This window comes from Pleurodeles waltl, chromosome 5 (genome assembly GCF_031143425.1).
Source record: "Pleurodeles waltl isolate 20211129_DDA chromosome 5, aPleWal1.hap1.20221129, whole genome shotgun sequence".
In the NCBI taxonomy this organism is placed as follows: domain Eukaryota; kingdom Metazoa; phylum Chordata; class Amphibia; order Caudata; family Salamandridae; genus Pleurodeles; species Pleurodeles waltl.
In genome coordinates, this window is record NC_090444.1 from 1,027,546,543 (window position 1) to 1,027,563,885 (window position 17,343).

A 17,343-nucleotide genomic window follows, 5' to 3' on the forward strand; every position below is an offset into this window, starting at 1 on the left:
CACATTATCCTGACCTACCGTCTTAACCGTGCCACTATCCATGAACTGTGTGCCCGGCTGGAGCCCGACCTGATGTCCCCCATCCGCCAACCCACAGGGATTCCCCCTCTGGTGCAGGTCATGTCAGTACTCCATTTCTTGGCAAGTGGGTCATTTCAGACAACCGTGGGAATTGCTTCTGGGATGTCTCAGCCCATGTTTTCAAAGGTGTTATCCAGAGTGTTGTCTGCCCTGATGAAATCCGTGAGGAACTACATCATTTTCCCTGAGGTGGGCGAACTGGCTACAGTGAAGGGTGATTTCTACGCCCTTGGACATATTCCCAACGTAATTGGTGCCATTGATGGGACCCATGTGGCTTTGGTTCCCCCAAGAGACAGGGAGCAGGTGTACAGGAACAGAAAAAGTTACCATTCAATGAACATCCAGGTGGTGTGTTTGGCTGACCAGTACATCTCGCATGTAAATGCCAAATTCCCAGGGTCAGTGCATGACGCCTACATCCTCAGGAATAGCAGCATCCCTTACGTGATGGAACAGCTACAGAGACACCGTGTATGGCTAGTGGGGGACTCTGGGTACCCCAACCTGTCGTGGCTACTGACCCCAGTAAGGAATCCCCGGACCAGGGTAGAGGAACGGTACAATGAGGCCCATGGGCGTACTAGGAGGGTGATCGAACGCACCTTTGGCCTCCTAAAGGCCAGGTTTCGCTGCCTGCATATGACCGGTGGATCCCTAATGTACTCACCTAAGAAGGTGTGTCACATCATCGTGGCCTGCTGCATGCTTCACAACCTGGCTTTGCGCCGCCAGGTGCCTTTCCTGCAGGAGGATGGTCGAGACGGTGGTGTTGTGGCAGCGGTGGAACCTGAGGAGAGTGACGAGGAGGAAGACGACGGGGCTGAAACAGACAACAGGGACAGAATCATTGAACAGTACTTCCAATAGGACACAGGTAACATTTCAAAGATAATTTAGTAAAAGTTAACTACTCTGCAGCATCTCTGCTGCCTGTCTATTTGCCCCAGTGTATGATGACTGAGTTGTGGCTTTTCCCTCCCTATTTCAGATCTGGGGTCCCCACTACGAGTCCTGTGCTTCGTTTCCCCATGGACTACAGCTTTGTGGCAGCTGTTTGTTGACTTCACCATGTACAAGGACATATTTGCACTGTCATGTCAATTACAATCTATTGAAATCACAGCCAGACTCCTGATATTTTGGTGCAAAATAGGTGTTTATTGAAGTGCTCAAAATGGGATGGGTGGTTTCAAGTGGGTGGGGGCTATGGTGAAGGAATGTCCATGGCAGAGTCCAGAGTAACAGTCACACAGGTGCATTGTCCAGAGGCCTGTGGAGAGATGGAGCATGGGCAGTTCGAGGATGGACAGGGTGACAATGTGGGACAGTGGGATGACATCAGGTGGTATCCATTGCTGGCGGGGGTCTTGACATCCTACTCTGTCTTGCGAGATCTCAGGGCCCTCTTGCGGGGTGGTTCTTCTCCTGCAGGAGGTGGGGGTCTGGTGGGCTGCTGCTGTGCGGGGGCCTCCTGTCCACTAGCGCCGGCGGAGGTGGATGGCTGTTCTTGGTCCCGGCTAGTGGCAGGGGCCCTTGGGTGTTGTTCAGTGTCCGCCCTGCTGTTTACGAGGTCCTGCAGCAGCCCTACCATGGTAACCAGGGTGGTGTTGATGGCTCGGATGTCCTCCCTGTACCCCCGATAGTGTTCCTCCTGCAGCACCTGGATCTCCTGGAACCGGGCCAGTACCGTCGCCATCGTCTCCTGGGAGCGGTTGTATGCTCCCATGATGGTGGTGAGGACCTCGTGGAGAGTGGGTTCCCTGGGCCTCTCCTCCCCCCCCTGTCGCACAGCTGCCCGCCGAGTTGCCCTGTTTCCCTGGGCCTCTGCCCCCTGGCCGGTGTGCCCACTACCACTGCCCCCAGGTCCCTGTTGTTGTTGGGGTGGTGGGTTATCCTGGGTGCCCTGTAGTGGTAGACACACCGCAGATTGACGCGCCCTGGAGACAGAGGCATGGGCCCGCTGGGTGGGAGCTGTGCTGGTGTTCCCAGAGGGGTTAGGGTCTATAGTGGCCTGTGCCTGTGTGAGGGGAACCGACTGTCCAGAGGTCCCCGATGGTCCGGGCTGGTCATCGGTGTCCAGATCGACAGAGCTGCTGTCATCGCTGACGGCCTCTTGGGTGGGGGGTGTGGATAATTCTGGCCCCTCCGCCGCGGTGTGTTGACGGTCGGGTCCTGCAGGGGTATAGAGGTATGGTTATAGTTTCAATGTGTGGCATATGGGTGTATCTGTGGGTTCCCGTGTCCCCAAGTGCTGGCATTCGTGTGTGGGGGCTTTGGTGAGGGTGGCTTGTGGGGGGGATGTGTATATGCATTGGGCATGCTTTGGTGATGGGTGTCCATGCTCAGTGGACGCATGCAGGCCTAGGTTTTGGGATGTGTGGGTTGTGATGGTGAGACATTGGCGGGGAATAGGTGTGCTGGGGGTGGGGGTGAGGATGGTGGTGGGGGTGAGGATGGTGGTGGGGGTGAGGGTGGGGGTGAGGATGGTGGTGGGGGTGAGGGTGGGGGTGAGGATGGGGGTGGGGGTGAGGGTGGGGTTCGAGGATGGGGGTGAGGGTTGGGGTCTGATTTGGCATGCAGGTGGGGGGGAAGCAGTATTGAAGCTTCAACTTACCAGTATCCATTCCTCCGCCGACTCCTGCGAGGCCGTCAGGATGCAGGATGTTCAAGACTTCCTCCTCCCATGATGTGAATTGTGGGGGTTGAGGTGGGGGTCCTCCGCCAGTCTTCTGCACGGCGATGTTGTGCCTGGATACCATGGAACGCACCTTCCCCCGTAGGTCGTTCCATCGCTTCCTGATGTCTTCCCGATTTCTGGGGTGCTGTCCCACTGCGTTCACCCTGTCGACAATCCTCTGCCATAGCTCCGTCCTCCGGGCAATGCTGGTGTATTGGACCTGTGTGCCGAACAGCTGGGGCTCTACACGAACGATTTCCTCCACCATAACCCTGAGTTCTTCGTCTGTGAAGCGGGGTTGTCTTTGGGGTGCCATGGGGTGGTGTGTATGATGTGTGGGGTGGAGTATGTGTATTTAAGTGAGTTGAGTGTGGTGGTGTGTGTTGTTTTGTGTGTGGATAGTGTGTGGGTGATGGTGTTGAGTGGCTGTGGCTGTTATGTTTTGGATGCTGGTGTCTCGCTCTTGCCTTCTTTACGATTTTGTAAGCGTAGGGGTTTGTGGGTGATGTGGGTGGGTGTTTTATATTGTATTGTGTGTGTGGGAGTGGTGTGTGTATGTGTATCAGGTGTGTGGGATTCAAATCGTCCAATGTGGCTGAGTTTTGTTCGTTGGTGGGTATTCTGACCGCGCCGGTGTGTCCCGCCAATGGAATACCGCGTTTGAATGACCGCCGCGTGGATTCGTGGGTCGTAATGGGATGGGCGTATTTCTGTTGGCGTGGCGGTGGAGGTTTGGTCACCTCCACCTTTCCGCCGACCGCTGGTCTGGCGGTCTGTTGTGGCGGTCGGATTTTTGGAGGTTTGCCTTCTGCGGGTCAGAATGACCGTGGCGGGTTTCCGCGACCGCGGCGGGATTATGGAGGATTTCTGACCGGCGGTAGGCGCCTTTTACCGCCGAGGTCAGAATGACCACCTATGCCTTTTAAGTTCTTGTGACACGTAAACATTTGCCACTGTCAAAAGTGGTAAAGTAATGCTGTTACAGCTCTTCAGCTATTTAATCCCAAAACTGTGACAGACACTGGTGGTCATTCTGACCCTGGCGGTCTTTGACCGCCAGGGCGGAGGACCGCGGGAGCACCGCCGACAGGCCGGCGGTGCTCCAATGGGGATTCCGACCGCGGCGGTAAAGCCGCGGTCGGACCGGCACCACTGGCGGGGTCCCGCCAGTGTACCGCGGCCCCATTGAATCCTCCGCGGCGGCGCAGCTTGCTGCACCGCCGCGGGGATTCCGACCCCCCCTACCGCCATCCAGATCCCGGCGGTCGGACCGCCGAGATCCGGATGGCGGTAGGGGGGGTCGCGGGGCCCCTGGGGGCCCCTGCAGTGCCCATGCCACTGGCATGGGCATTGCAGGGGCCCCCGTAAGAGGGCCCCTACATGTATTTCACTGTCTGCTGCGCAGACAGTGAAATACGCGACGGGTGCAACTGCACCCGTCGCACAGCTTCCACTCCGCCGGCTCGATTCCGAGCCGGCTTCATCGTGGAAGCCTCTTTCGCGCTGGGCTGGCTGGCGGTCTGAAGGCGACCGCCAGCCAGCCCAGCGGGAAAGTCAGAATTACCGCCGCGGTCTTTCGACCGCGGAACGGTAACTTGACGGCGGGACTTTGGCGGGCGGCCTCCGCCGCCCGCCAAGGTCAGAATGAGGGCCACTGTGTCTTAAATCTCCCAGTGTTCACTTTATGGGATACGATCCAGGGAAGGTCACCTTATTTGTTTTGTTTTATAACCCCTTGTCCCTAACCAATATTGTGCTTGTACCCCGATTGACTGTCAAATGAAGAGTGGTCTGGCATCCCAGTCATAATAACACCACCATTTTAACCCCAAATAATTGAAATGATCTGCTTTTACATCATTTTAACCTCATTTAAAGTTCGAGTTCTACCAGCAGGTACGAGCAGCAAACAATAATTCTTGCATTTAGAAGCTCATTAATTCACTGTTTATGCTTGGAAAATCTTACTAGTCTTTTCTCATGAGTTGTATACCTATTTTTCACCTTAGTTATAGCCAACCATACATTGGTATGTCTATCAGGTGTCCAGTTTGCTTTACCTATCCATTTAATTAGTGATAACACTTAACTATCGGGCTTGACAGGTGTCTAGCTCACTCCACTTATACCTATGCTCGGTAGTACCTCTTATGTACTTCACTACTCCTCTCAGTCCTGACATGCCTGTCACTATGAACCATTTTTCAAACCACAGGCCCGCAGGCAATGAGAAAGCCACCTTAGTCCTCCAACTCACCTATCCACAATATCCCTCTGCCACACTTATTTCAAAATTAACTTATTAAAGTTGCAAATCTGAATCTGAAATCAACAGTGTCTCCTTACTGATAAATGCACCATCTCAATCATCCAGAACCTTTTGATGCAACCCACATGCTCTTACTCCAACATGTCGACGTGAACGATGACATCCCCATCAACTGCGGAGCTGGGAAATCACAATCACTGCAAGTACAAATGCTTATTTCCTAATTTGCTTGCTTCACAATGCTAGATCAGACAACCCTTACTACGCATAAACTGCCATCTTCTTCATCTCTTCATCTGAAACTGTGACCTCAATCTCTTTTTCATCCGCCGCAGAATCCAGCGGTAAACAAACATTCACCGTTTTTTAATGAACTTATTGCTTCCTCACGGATAAAAAAATAATTTGTGGCAAAATACATATCAAACAAGGAGGTGGCATAGCCATCATTGATAAAGACATATTCCACCGTCATCCCTTCCCCCTCATAGACTTCAATATCTTTGAATGTCTTAAGCTTGCCAACATGCGTTTCCATGCTTTTCTGACACCACGTACCTCAGTACCATCCACTACCTACCAAAACAAAACACCACCTAACCGATTTATCTGTAAAGTAAAGTATCTTAAAGTACCTTGAGCCAAAAGCTGTTTTCCAATTACATCTTTCTATGGGATTTTAACCTTGCCTGAAACAAATCACATATTGCTCTAGAAAGCTTATACAACTTTCTCAAACTATATCCCCTACTGATGCATAAAAAAGGCAGAATTCCCATTATACTTTGATTTAGGTATCAAACATGTGTCTGATTTGGCCCAACTGAAGCCTTTACTGTTCTGGATAAGCATTTGGACGAACTCTGACCTGTCTGACTACAGAGACTCCTTAGGAGATCTAATGAAACTAGACCACGCCATAAAGGTACCCTGGTTGAGAATTTTTAGTTGGTGGAGGAAACTAGGTGTACTTGATCTATGGGACACACCTGAACAAATATGTAGGGCAGGTGAGCTGGTTTTAAAGACGACCTATTGGTCTTAGGTGTTTAACAACAAGTCACTAGGAGTAACCTGGGACACCTGACAAAGCAGTTATTGGAATTCAAGCCAACACAGACGTTTGAACCTTTCTTAGATATTCTATCTCCACCTCTGGCCAAAAACCTATATATAAGATTTGGATTTGGTTGCTTACTCTTAAGAACATTTACCAAAAACTGGAGGAAAGATTAGGGTCTAGTCATCTGTCCTGCCTGTGGCATGGACCCGGAGACCGTAGAACATATTCTGTTTTCTTCTACCTGGTACCATGGCATGCGCCGAAGATAGCTATGCCCAGTTTGTTTGATTCTAGGGGTGCCTCATTGATCAGAGACAAAGTGAATTCCGAGAACTGATACATCTGGCCCAGCTGTATTCTCAGTGAGGCTCTTCCTGCTAACTGTGGGCCAGATGTAAGAAGCGTTTTGCATGGCGCAAACTGCGAAAATCGCAGTTTGCGCCATGCAAAGCGCGCATCGCGATGCACAGTCCCATTTTGCGAGTCGGTTCCGACTCGCAAAATGGGAATGTGACTCGCAAATAGGAAGGGGTGTTCCTTTCCTATTTGCGACTCGCACCACAATGCAGAATTGCTTTGATACCGCGAAAGCAGTCGCAAAGGAATTCGCAGTTAGCACCCACATGAAGTGGGTGCTAACTCATTTGCAAAAGGGAAGGGGTCCCCATGGGACCCTTCCTCTTTGTGAATGTCGCAAAAAATGTTTTTTCAGAGCAGGCAGTGGTGCAATGGACCACTGCCTACTCTGAAAAAACGAGACCAAATGGTTTCATTTTTTCTTTTGTATTGCAACTCGTTTTCCTTTAAGGAAAACGGGATGCAATACAAAACAAAAAAAAAACTGCTTTATCGAAAAAGCAGTCACAGACATGGAGGTCTGCTGTCTCCAGCAGGCCACCATCCCTGTGAGTGCAGGGAATCCCAAGGGGGTCGCAAATTGCGACCCACCTCATTAATATTAATGAGGTGGGTATTTGCGATCCCCTTGCGATTCGCAGAAGGTGTCTGAGACACCATATGGCATATGATTTTGCGAATCGGAAATTGCGAGTCGCACCGACTCGCAATTTCTGATTAGCAAAATCCTTTCTTGCTACATGTGGCCCTGTATGGCTTAAACGTGAGAAATATTTGAAATATACCCTTAACTTCTTCAGTGTGACACAGGGCAAATCTCTTTTGCCCGCTGCACTTTATGCACCACTTACGCTATGAATCTAGCTTTTTTAAATCTAATGTATTTATGTATTACTTGCACCATGAATTAATTTTTTTTTTATTCTAATGGGGTGGAGTTATACACTTTAAGTGAGTGCTTTGGCTTCAAAATTCGCACAACACCACCTTTCATCATGTTCATTGCTGCTTCATTTTAAGTTTAGCCAGAAAGCAAATAAGTTATAATTATTGTTTATAGCAGCAAGTATTGTTGTGAGAATCAAGTTTGCATCATGTATGTTATTTAAATGGGTAACCTATAATTTGGACAAAAATGATGTTCAGAGGGAATTTATTCACATTTTTAGAAATTATGGGCCTGATTCTAACTTTGGAGGACGGTGTTAAACCGTCCCAAAAGTGGCGGATATACCACCTACCGTATTACGAGTCCATTATATCCTATGGAACTCGTAATACGTAGGTGGTATATCCGCCACTTTTGGGACGGTTTAACACCGTCCTCCAAAGTTAGAATCAGGCCCTATATGTTTGTGTTTTATACTCAGCCACTGTACCTATTAATCCGTTTGTGCCTTGCACGTATTGACCTTACAGTCATTCTTCTTTCTATCACTGAAAAATTCAGGAGGATATATATTAACTGAGTTCATTTAAGTGATCTATGTGCCAGGTGCCGACTTTTGGCAAATTTTTGTGATTCCTTTTTGTCTGTCGTGGTTTTCATGCTGAACTACTGTATTACGTTTTATGGTTGTTTTACTGTCTACTTTGATGGTTAGGAACCCGAATAAAGTATTGTTGATGATGATATGTTCCATTGTAATCACTTGTCGCTCACAGCCTTACATATATTTGAATGCCTTAAACTTGCCATCATGCTTTCCCCTGCTTTCTGACATCACTTACTCCTGTGCCATCCACCACCTACCAAAACAAAACACGGGGTACACTGATTATTCTGGAGCATAAAGTACCTCAAAGTACCTTGAGCCAAAAGCTGTATTCTAAAATCATTTTTCTATAGGATTTTAACCTTGACTGAGACAAATCATATATTGCTCTAGAAAAGTTACTTCTCATACACAACTTCCTCCAACTCTCTCCCCTACTGGTGCATAACAAAGGCATAATTCTGGCCTTTATAGTTGCAGAACCTTCCACTGTCACCTGTTTCATACCTCTTGCCATTAACTGGTCACATCATTCCCCATCCCCTTGCACAATTTTTTCCTCAACACAAAGGTTCTCTGTGACACTTCCAATAAAAGACGGATTCATGAGCTGTACAACATATTGCTTGAACTATTTCAAGCCTTTGTGCCTTCAAAGCTACAGTATGTTAACTTGTCAGCTGGTGTCAACACCTCCATCTTGCACTACAGTCAAATCATTGCAATAAAAGTAGATTTGGCCGCCCTGTTTCAGCCAAAACAATCACATAAACAGTCACTCTGGTATGAGGAGTTCCTCTGTCAGGTGTCTTGCATGCAGTTACAATTTTAGATTCAGCTCCTTAAAGTTGACATCTCCTTTCTCCTTTTGATAGTAACTTTTGGCACACTTTAATGCATGAATGTGTCATATGTGCATCTCTGATAAGCACTGATACCCTGTAGTCTGAACAGCTATTTCCAGGGTTGCATTTTTGAGAACACAATGTCATTTATCTGCTTTCTTAGTGTGCTTGTTAAGAGACAACTCATTTTAGCCAGACAAAACAAATAAGCCAATCTGCGTCTCTCTCACAGTGTGATGAGAATGGTACTTTATTATATAAACAGCTTCTCTGCTATTATTCGGCAAGAAGAGCACTCCTATGTTGGAAATATCACTGAACCTCTACGAGCAATGACTGAGATGCAGCTCTGCTGCCTCCGACCTCCTGCCTGCCAAAGAGGATAACCTGTACTGTCCTCCAGGCACTTACAACCAAGGCATGGGCTTTAGACCCACCCAACTGATCTGGCAGAGAATACTCCCGTCATACTCTCTTTAGTATAGTATTAGATACAGATAGGAGAAGCATTAACATTCATATTAGCATTAGCAACAACTGCCATGGTTGAACTGTTTATCCTATTCATCATTTTAACAATGGTGATTTCTTTAGTATGTCTCATCTTGCTAATAATTGTAGCACATGCCTTTGGTACAAGAATACGATCATTTCAATAAGAGTTTTGAAAGTGCTTTTTGTATCTTTCTGGTGTTTCTCTTGGACGCTCAAAAGTAACTAACAAAAGGGTCAGGTCTGTTTCCACGGACTCCTTGGGGATCAGAGTGTCATTTTCGAGGTTGCAAACACCATCTTTCCCTGTTCTTTTTGGGGGTTGGATGTGGTGCTGTGAGCTAGCTGAGATATGACAACACTTACTGATGATATATGAGGGCTGAGTCTCTATAATGTGAAGTGAGTGTTGGTCTAATAGACAGTCCTGTTATATTTGTAGGAACCATATAACACCTCTTTATAAAAAGAATACTAGTCAGTTGGAAAAATGAGTGATGCAAAACCAATTCTGCTTTTCTACTCACTGAACCAAAAATTCAAAAGTTCCCATTACAAGTTTGGCAGCAACTAGAACTAGAGATACCAAGACAGAGATATTCATTCTGATAAACATTTCCTCTTCAGTTATCAGCCATTTTGAGTTTTGTGCCCTGGATCAGAGAAAACATGGAATTGTCCTAAAAGCAGGACTGTTTCCCTGCACATTTTCCTCCCACTTTTAACAGAACAAAAATATCTGCAGGAACTCATTAGTTTTTAATGGGTGTATTCCACCACCTGATAAAACTTGAAATAGAGAAGGACCACATTTTCTCCTGTAAACCACTCCCCTCAACTAAAAATAAAGGCCTAAAAAGACAGTACAAATTAGGAGTCAATTTTATCCAAAAGCACATTGATACCCTTCCAAACCTGCACATCTACTCTTCCTGCACATTTCATTCAACATAAACCTATGCTTGGTAGATAGTTTGCCTTTATTAACATCTAACTGCGAAAGTCCCTCATCTGCTTCACTAATAAGTTACAGTGCATTAGAGAAAATTTCAAAACCAATTATTCAGACGGTGTCCCTCTGCCTTCGAAATCACTAACCATTGGGAGTCCTTCCTCAGAGACAAAGATGATATCTCAAACAGTGTTTTTATTCTCTAGGTTATCTACTAGCCAACATCATAATATAAGGTCCATATATTTGAGTCTACTTCGAGTGATATTTAAATTCCTTGCTTTCCCAAGGAACTTTCAATCAATCAATCAATCAATCAGGAATTCGTAAAGCGCACTACTCACCCGTGAGGGTCTCAAGGCGCTGAGGAGGGGAGGGGGGGAGAAGAGGGGGGAGAGGTGCAGCCACTGCTCGAACAGCCAGGTCTTGAGAAGTTTCCTGAAGGTAAGGAGGTCTTTGGTCTGGCATAGGTGGGTGGGAAGAGTGCTTCATGTTTTGGTGGCGAGGTGCGAGAATGATCGACTGCCGGTTGTAGTTCTGTGGACGCGTGGAATGGTTGCGTGGGTGAGGTCAGCGGAGCGGAGATGCCTGGTCGGAGTGTAGAAGGAGAGTCGTCTGTTGAGATATTCTGGTCCGGTGTTGTGCAGTGCTTTGTGAGCGTGGGTGAGGAGTTTTAAGGTGATTGTCTTGTTGACTGGGAGCCAGTGCAGGTTTTTCAGGTGGTCTGTGATGTGGCAGTGGCGGGGAATGTCCAGAATGAGGCATGCAGAGGCGTTCTGGATGCGATGCAGCCTCTTCTGGAGTTTGGCCATGGTTCCTGCGTAGAGGACATTGCCGTAGTCCAGCTTGCTGCTTACGAGGGCTTGGGTGATTGTTCTTCTGGTTTCGGTGGGTATCCAATTGTAGATCTTTCGGAGCATGTGGAGGGTGTTGAAGCAGGAGGAGGAGAGGGTGTTGACTTGCTGGGTCATGGATAGTGAGGGTCCAAGATGAGTCCAAGGTTGCGTGCGTGGTCAGTGGGAGTCGGAGTGGTTCAGAGAGTGGCAGGCCACCAGGAGTCATCCCATGCTGAGGGGGTGGAGCTGAAGATGAGGACTTCCGTCTTGTCGGAATTGAGTTTTAGGCAGCTGCTCTTCATCCATTCGGCGATGGCCTTCATTCCTTCGTGGAGGTAGGTCTTGGCAGAGCCCTTGGTGAGGGAGAGGATCAGCTGCGTGTCGTCGGCGTATGAGATGATGTTGAGGTTGTGGGATTGGGCGACGTTAGCGAGAGGGGCCATGTAGATGTTGAAGAGGGTCGGCTGAGGGACGAACCCTGGGGTATGCCGCAGATGATTTCTGTGGCCTCCGAGCGGAATGGGGAGGCGGATTCTCTGGGTTCTGCCGGTGAGAAAGGAGGTGACCCAGTTCAGGGCTCTGTCGTGGATTCCAGCATTGCTGCGGCGTGAGCATAGGGTGCGGTGGCAGACGGTTCGCAGCTGTCCAGTATGGTTCTGATGTCGTCGGTGGCGATGATGAGGGCGATTTCAGTGCTGTGGTTGCTGCGGAATCCAGGTTGGGAAGGGTTCAGGGTGCGGTTCTCCTCGAGGAAGCGGGTTAGTTGTCTGTTGACAGAATTCTCGATGACTTTTGCCGAGACACATTTATGATTGGCAATATATCACACCTCTACTAAAAACATTATCCAGGAGAACTTCATATTTATTGATCTGTCTTTAGCCTTCCTGGCTGGAGAAAGTGAAGTAGAAATGTGTTTTTCTCCTAATAAACAACATCACAGCCAAGGATCAGCTGCTTACATAATACCAATCTAGCTTGCAGGGAAGATGTATCATTGAAACAGTCACCCTGAAAGTCTTGGATGACCTCCATTACATTTTGGGTGGGAAAATTCTGGTTACTCATTGTTTGTGATACATTGGTGGCTTATGCTACTGTTGCCCATGCTAGTCTAATCCACACCTCTGAACATTCATAGGCTTTTGGGGCACTCTGTTGATATAGTTCTCCTTTCTGAATGACACCAAATGGTAAATGTGGGGCGTTTCATCTCAGGAAGAATCGAGATGTCATGTGGCACTGATAGTGTTCATTGTTAATTCCTACACTTTTTCACCCTATGTACCAATAAGCATGATGTACAAATATACCGATGCATCCATTCACCAATTCAGTATGACATAACTGTACTTACATTTTTGTACTCTCAGGCATATCTTCATCTTCCACTTGTGTGTAGAATTTAATCCACAAAAAAAGAATTCCTTCTCCTACCATTCAAACATGCTTTTTTAACATTCTGGCAGTAGAAAGTTTCTCTTTACCTTTAGTTAAATCTTTAGGTTTCATTTTTTTGCTCTACCCAACACTCAAATATCACTGAAATCAAGCGGTTAAGTAAGCAAACCTCTTCCTCCCCTCACTTATACACTCAAGCACTGGCTCCTTTCAGACATACTAAGAACTTCTACTTAAACCTTTCTCACCACTAAGCTTGACTTTCTTAATTGTGTTTTTGCAACACTCAGTGAAATCTAACACTTATGACTTGACTGGTCTCCAAAGTAAAAAATTCAGACACTTCATGTTGATTCTTTGTGATTTGCATTGTCTTGCTATTCCTGAAAGGATCAATTGCAAACTGTGCTTGTTGTCAAAAAATCTTTACTTCAAGAAAAAACCCAACTTCTTAGAGAAGCTCCTCACCATTATGGGTGGTCAAAAGCATCTGAGAGGTCACAAAACACAAAAAGCTTTAGCTGAAAGCTCATAGTTTCAAAACATCCATCACACAGAAACATTTGCGTTATTGTCTGCTATGGGACCTCAGAACATGCCGTATCTGGCTATCAGACCTAAACCCACCCTGCTTTTATTAAGCAAATATCTAAGTTGTCACCTCTTCAATCTTTACCTGACTTGTCCTTGTGTGATGCAGGTTTTCGCAAGGCAACGCAAGTCCTTAAATGGGATTTTCACCATGTTGGATGTGGCACATTCTAGTTGGCTGAGGCAAGGCCTTATCCAGGCAGATCCTACCTATCCTGTCAGGGGTGGGTGATTACACTCACTGAATAACCTGTGCTCACCCTTGGGTAGCTTGGCACTGAGCAGTCAAGCTTTTCACAGGGGCAATGTGTAAAGCACTGGAACAGCACTCTTACACAATAAATACACTGAGCATCACAAAAGAGACTTCACACGTTGTGTGTGTAAAGAAGATTTGTATTCAACACACACATTAACTAACATTACATGTAAATCGTTCTTCTAGGCATAAATCACATTCGGAAACATCACTAGCAGTACTAGGCCCAACCGTGTTAAAACGACATCAGCAATATGCACACTTGGGAAAAATCCTACTTTCCCTCCCAACAACCTCATGTGGTGCAAAATACTGTCATCACAAGACCCCCCTAGCAATTATTCCAATTCAATACCACACAGTTACAGGGTGTACCCTGGTTCACAACAATAGCAGCAATGTCTAAACACAAATAATAAGAGCGCTTTTAAATAGCCTCATGGGCTTAGGTTTCACAGGTAAACACCAATGTCAATCTTGATAATCTTTTTGCAAGGAAACAATGTGTATGGCAACACTGTAGTGTGGTGCAGTTGATCACAAGCAGTCACTCCCACACACCCACTCCATGCAGCTATGCGATGCCACAGGTATATATGCTCATATAGCAAGCTCTCACACACACTCGCTCCCAACACCCTAATGTAGTGCACTGATAACTGGCAGGTCAGTTGCTACTGTACTCACAGACCCCTTCAGCCCAAACCCTCCTCCACTCTTCCATCAAGCCCTATTACCCAACCCCCATGAGGTGGAGATGAAAGAAACCTTTCCTCACGTACTAGGCTGATTGCAGCTGAAGTCACACTTCAGGGTCCCGGGTGAAAGGTGGGAAAAAATAGATAACAGGCTGATCAGGCAACAGTTGACAAATGAAGGTTTGGCTCACATGCAGGAAGTTCACTCAAAAGTCTTCGCACTGTGCCTTCCCTCACAGGCCCATTTCTGCCAAGCACGGGGAAAGGGTCCCACCGCACCATGGTTCACCCCGAACTCCAAGACTCCAAGCGCAAATGCCGCCAAGCGGAGAAAATATGGAGACAAGAACCCTCTACAACCAACCTCTCCACCCTCAAAGCCACCATTCGCACCCATCACCAACTCATACACACCCCCAAAAGAGATCACTACAAGACATGCCTTGACAACAACTCTCTAAACAGCAAAGAACTCTTCACCATCATTAAAGAGCTAGCCAAACCCAAAGCCAGCAACATAGACCCCCACACACACAGCCCCTATGTGACGCCCTCTCCAACCACTTCCACCACAAAATCCTGGACATCCACAACAGCTTCATACCACACACACCCCTTACTCACCCAACTCAACCCCCACTCATGACCCCCCACCACACTCACCACCTGGGCCCCCACCACACACGAAGAAACCTCAAAAACATGAACTCCATCCACTCCGGATCCCCCTCCGACCCCTGTCAACATTGCATCTACAACAAAGCCAGCCCAACTATCGCCCCCATACTCCGCGGCATAATTAACTCCTCTTTCGACTCCGCCACCTACCCAGACCCCTGGAAGCACGCGGAAATCACGCACTCCTAAAAAAAAACAAAGCCGACCCGGAGATCCTGTCCAACTATCGCCCCATCTCCCTCCTCCCTTTCCCCGCCAAGGTTGCAGAGAAACTAGTCAACGCCCCCCTATCCCACTTCCTCGAAGAAAACAACACTCTTGACCCCTCACAATCCGGGTTCCGCAAGAACCTCAGCACGGAAACCGCCCTCATCGCATGCACTGACTACATCAGGACCAAAGTCGACAAAGGCGAGACCGTCGCACTCATCCTCCTAGACCTCTCTGCAGCCTTTAACACTGTCTGCCACCACACACTCCGCACACGCCTCCACAACATAGGAATTTGCCACAAAGCCTTAGACTGGCTCACCTCCTTCCTCACCGACCGGACCCAGAGAGTCCGCCTTCCACCTTTCCACTCCACCTCTACCAAGATCATCTGCGGAGTCCCTCAAGGGTCCTCCCTCAGCCCCACACTCTTCATAATTTACATGATCCCCCTAGCCAACATCCTCCGACCACACGGAATAACTATCCTCTCCTACGCAGATGACACCCAACTCAACCTCTCCCTCACCCGCAAACCCACCACTGCCAAAACCAACCTACGCACTGCTCTCCTCGACACCGCCAACTGGATGACAACTACCCACCTCAAGCTTAACTCCAACAAAACTGAGATCATCATCTTTGGCCCCAACAAAACCATTTGGGACGACTCCTGGTGGCCCACCGCCTTAGGCCCCACACCCACCCCCGCAAACCACGCATGCAACCTCTGCATCATCCTGGACCCCTCCCTCTCCATGACACAGCAAATCAATGCACTAACCTCCTCCTGCTTCCACACACTCCGCACTCTAAAAAAATCCTTCAAATGGATTCCCCCAGAGACCAGGAAGACAGTCACCCATGCACTCATCAGCAGCAGTCTAGAATACAGTAACGCCCTCTATGCCGGCACCACACTCAAACTCAAACGCAAACTCCAGAGAATCCAGAACACAGCCGCACGCCTTGTCCTTGGCCTCCCCCGCCACAAACGAATCTCACCACACCTCAAATCCCTTCACTGGCTCCCCATAGACAAGAGAATCACTTTCAAGATCCTTATCCACGCACACAAATCCCTCCACAACACCGGCCCGACCTACCTCAATGAAAGAGTGAACTTCCACACTCTCACCCGCAACCTCTGATCAGCCGACCTCGCACTAGCTACAGTCTTCCGCATCCAACGAACCACCACAGGAGGCAGGGCCTTCTCCTACCTTGCCCCCTCAACCTGGAACTCCCTCCCCACCAACCTCCGCAAAACCAAAGACCTCCTACTCTTCAGAAAAAACCTCAAGACATGGCTGTTCGAACAGTAACCCAACCTCCACCCCCCCACAAGCGCCTTGAGACCCTCACGGATGAGTAGAGCGCTCTATAACTTTTTGATTGATTGATTGAGGGTCACTGTAGGACACACAGCATTCACAATAGCCCCAAGCCAAACTGGATGCTCCAGTACACGAATCCGCTCCTCATGCCTCTTTGGAAATTGGGTACAGTGTCTGGTGCGTGATGACTTGAGTCACACCAGACGATTCTGAACACACACAAAGAGTTTCCAATTTTGCATCTTCCTGGAATGAGGCCCTATTTCTGGTGAGTGATGACTTGCATCGCACCAGACAATCCAGGTCACAAATAAAGAGCTACCAATTCCGCATCTCCCTGGAATGAGGCACAATGTCTGGTGCACAATGACTCTAGTGGCACAAGACACTTCTAATCACACACGAAGTTACCGATTTCGTACCTCCCTGGAATGAGGCACAAAATCTGGTGTGGGATGACTTGACTTCCACCAGATAATCTTTTTCACACACGAAGAGTTACCAATTCCATACCTCCTTGAAATGAGGCATGTCTCGTGCGCAAAGACTTGAGTCGCACAAGACAGTTTCATTTACACACAAAGGCGCAAGTTCAGGGGTGCTCCACGAGGTAGAATGCAGCACTGCTATGGGTACACCCCAGTGTCTGAGGGACCCAACCTGTCAATCGAACACCACAAGCACTGAGCATGCAGTCGGCATGTAGCATGAGAGAAATGCGTCACGACTGACGAAGTGGGCCACGCGGGGTCCTACAACCAGTGAATCCACTCACCACCAACAAGACGCTTTTGAGTGTCGAGGTGATGATGAAGGGCCACACACTTTGAATGTAGGCAGTACTTTGAGGGCTCAGCATCAGGCAATCCAGTCTGTAGGCACAATACTTAGTTCCATGCTGTCACCTCTGCTACTAGGTGGAATCTAGCAGACTAAGTGAGCACTTAGGAGGGCACCATTCTCCAGATGTCATAGGTAGAAGGTGTGGGTTCCTAGCGGGAGGTCTTTGATGTCCCTGAGACCTCCAACAGAGAATTGGGGGCAAGCCAACAAGCCATTGGAGAGCACACTTCGGGGTGCCACACAGCAGCAAGAAAT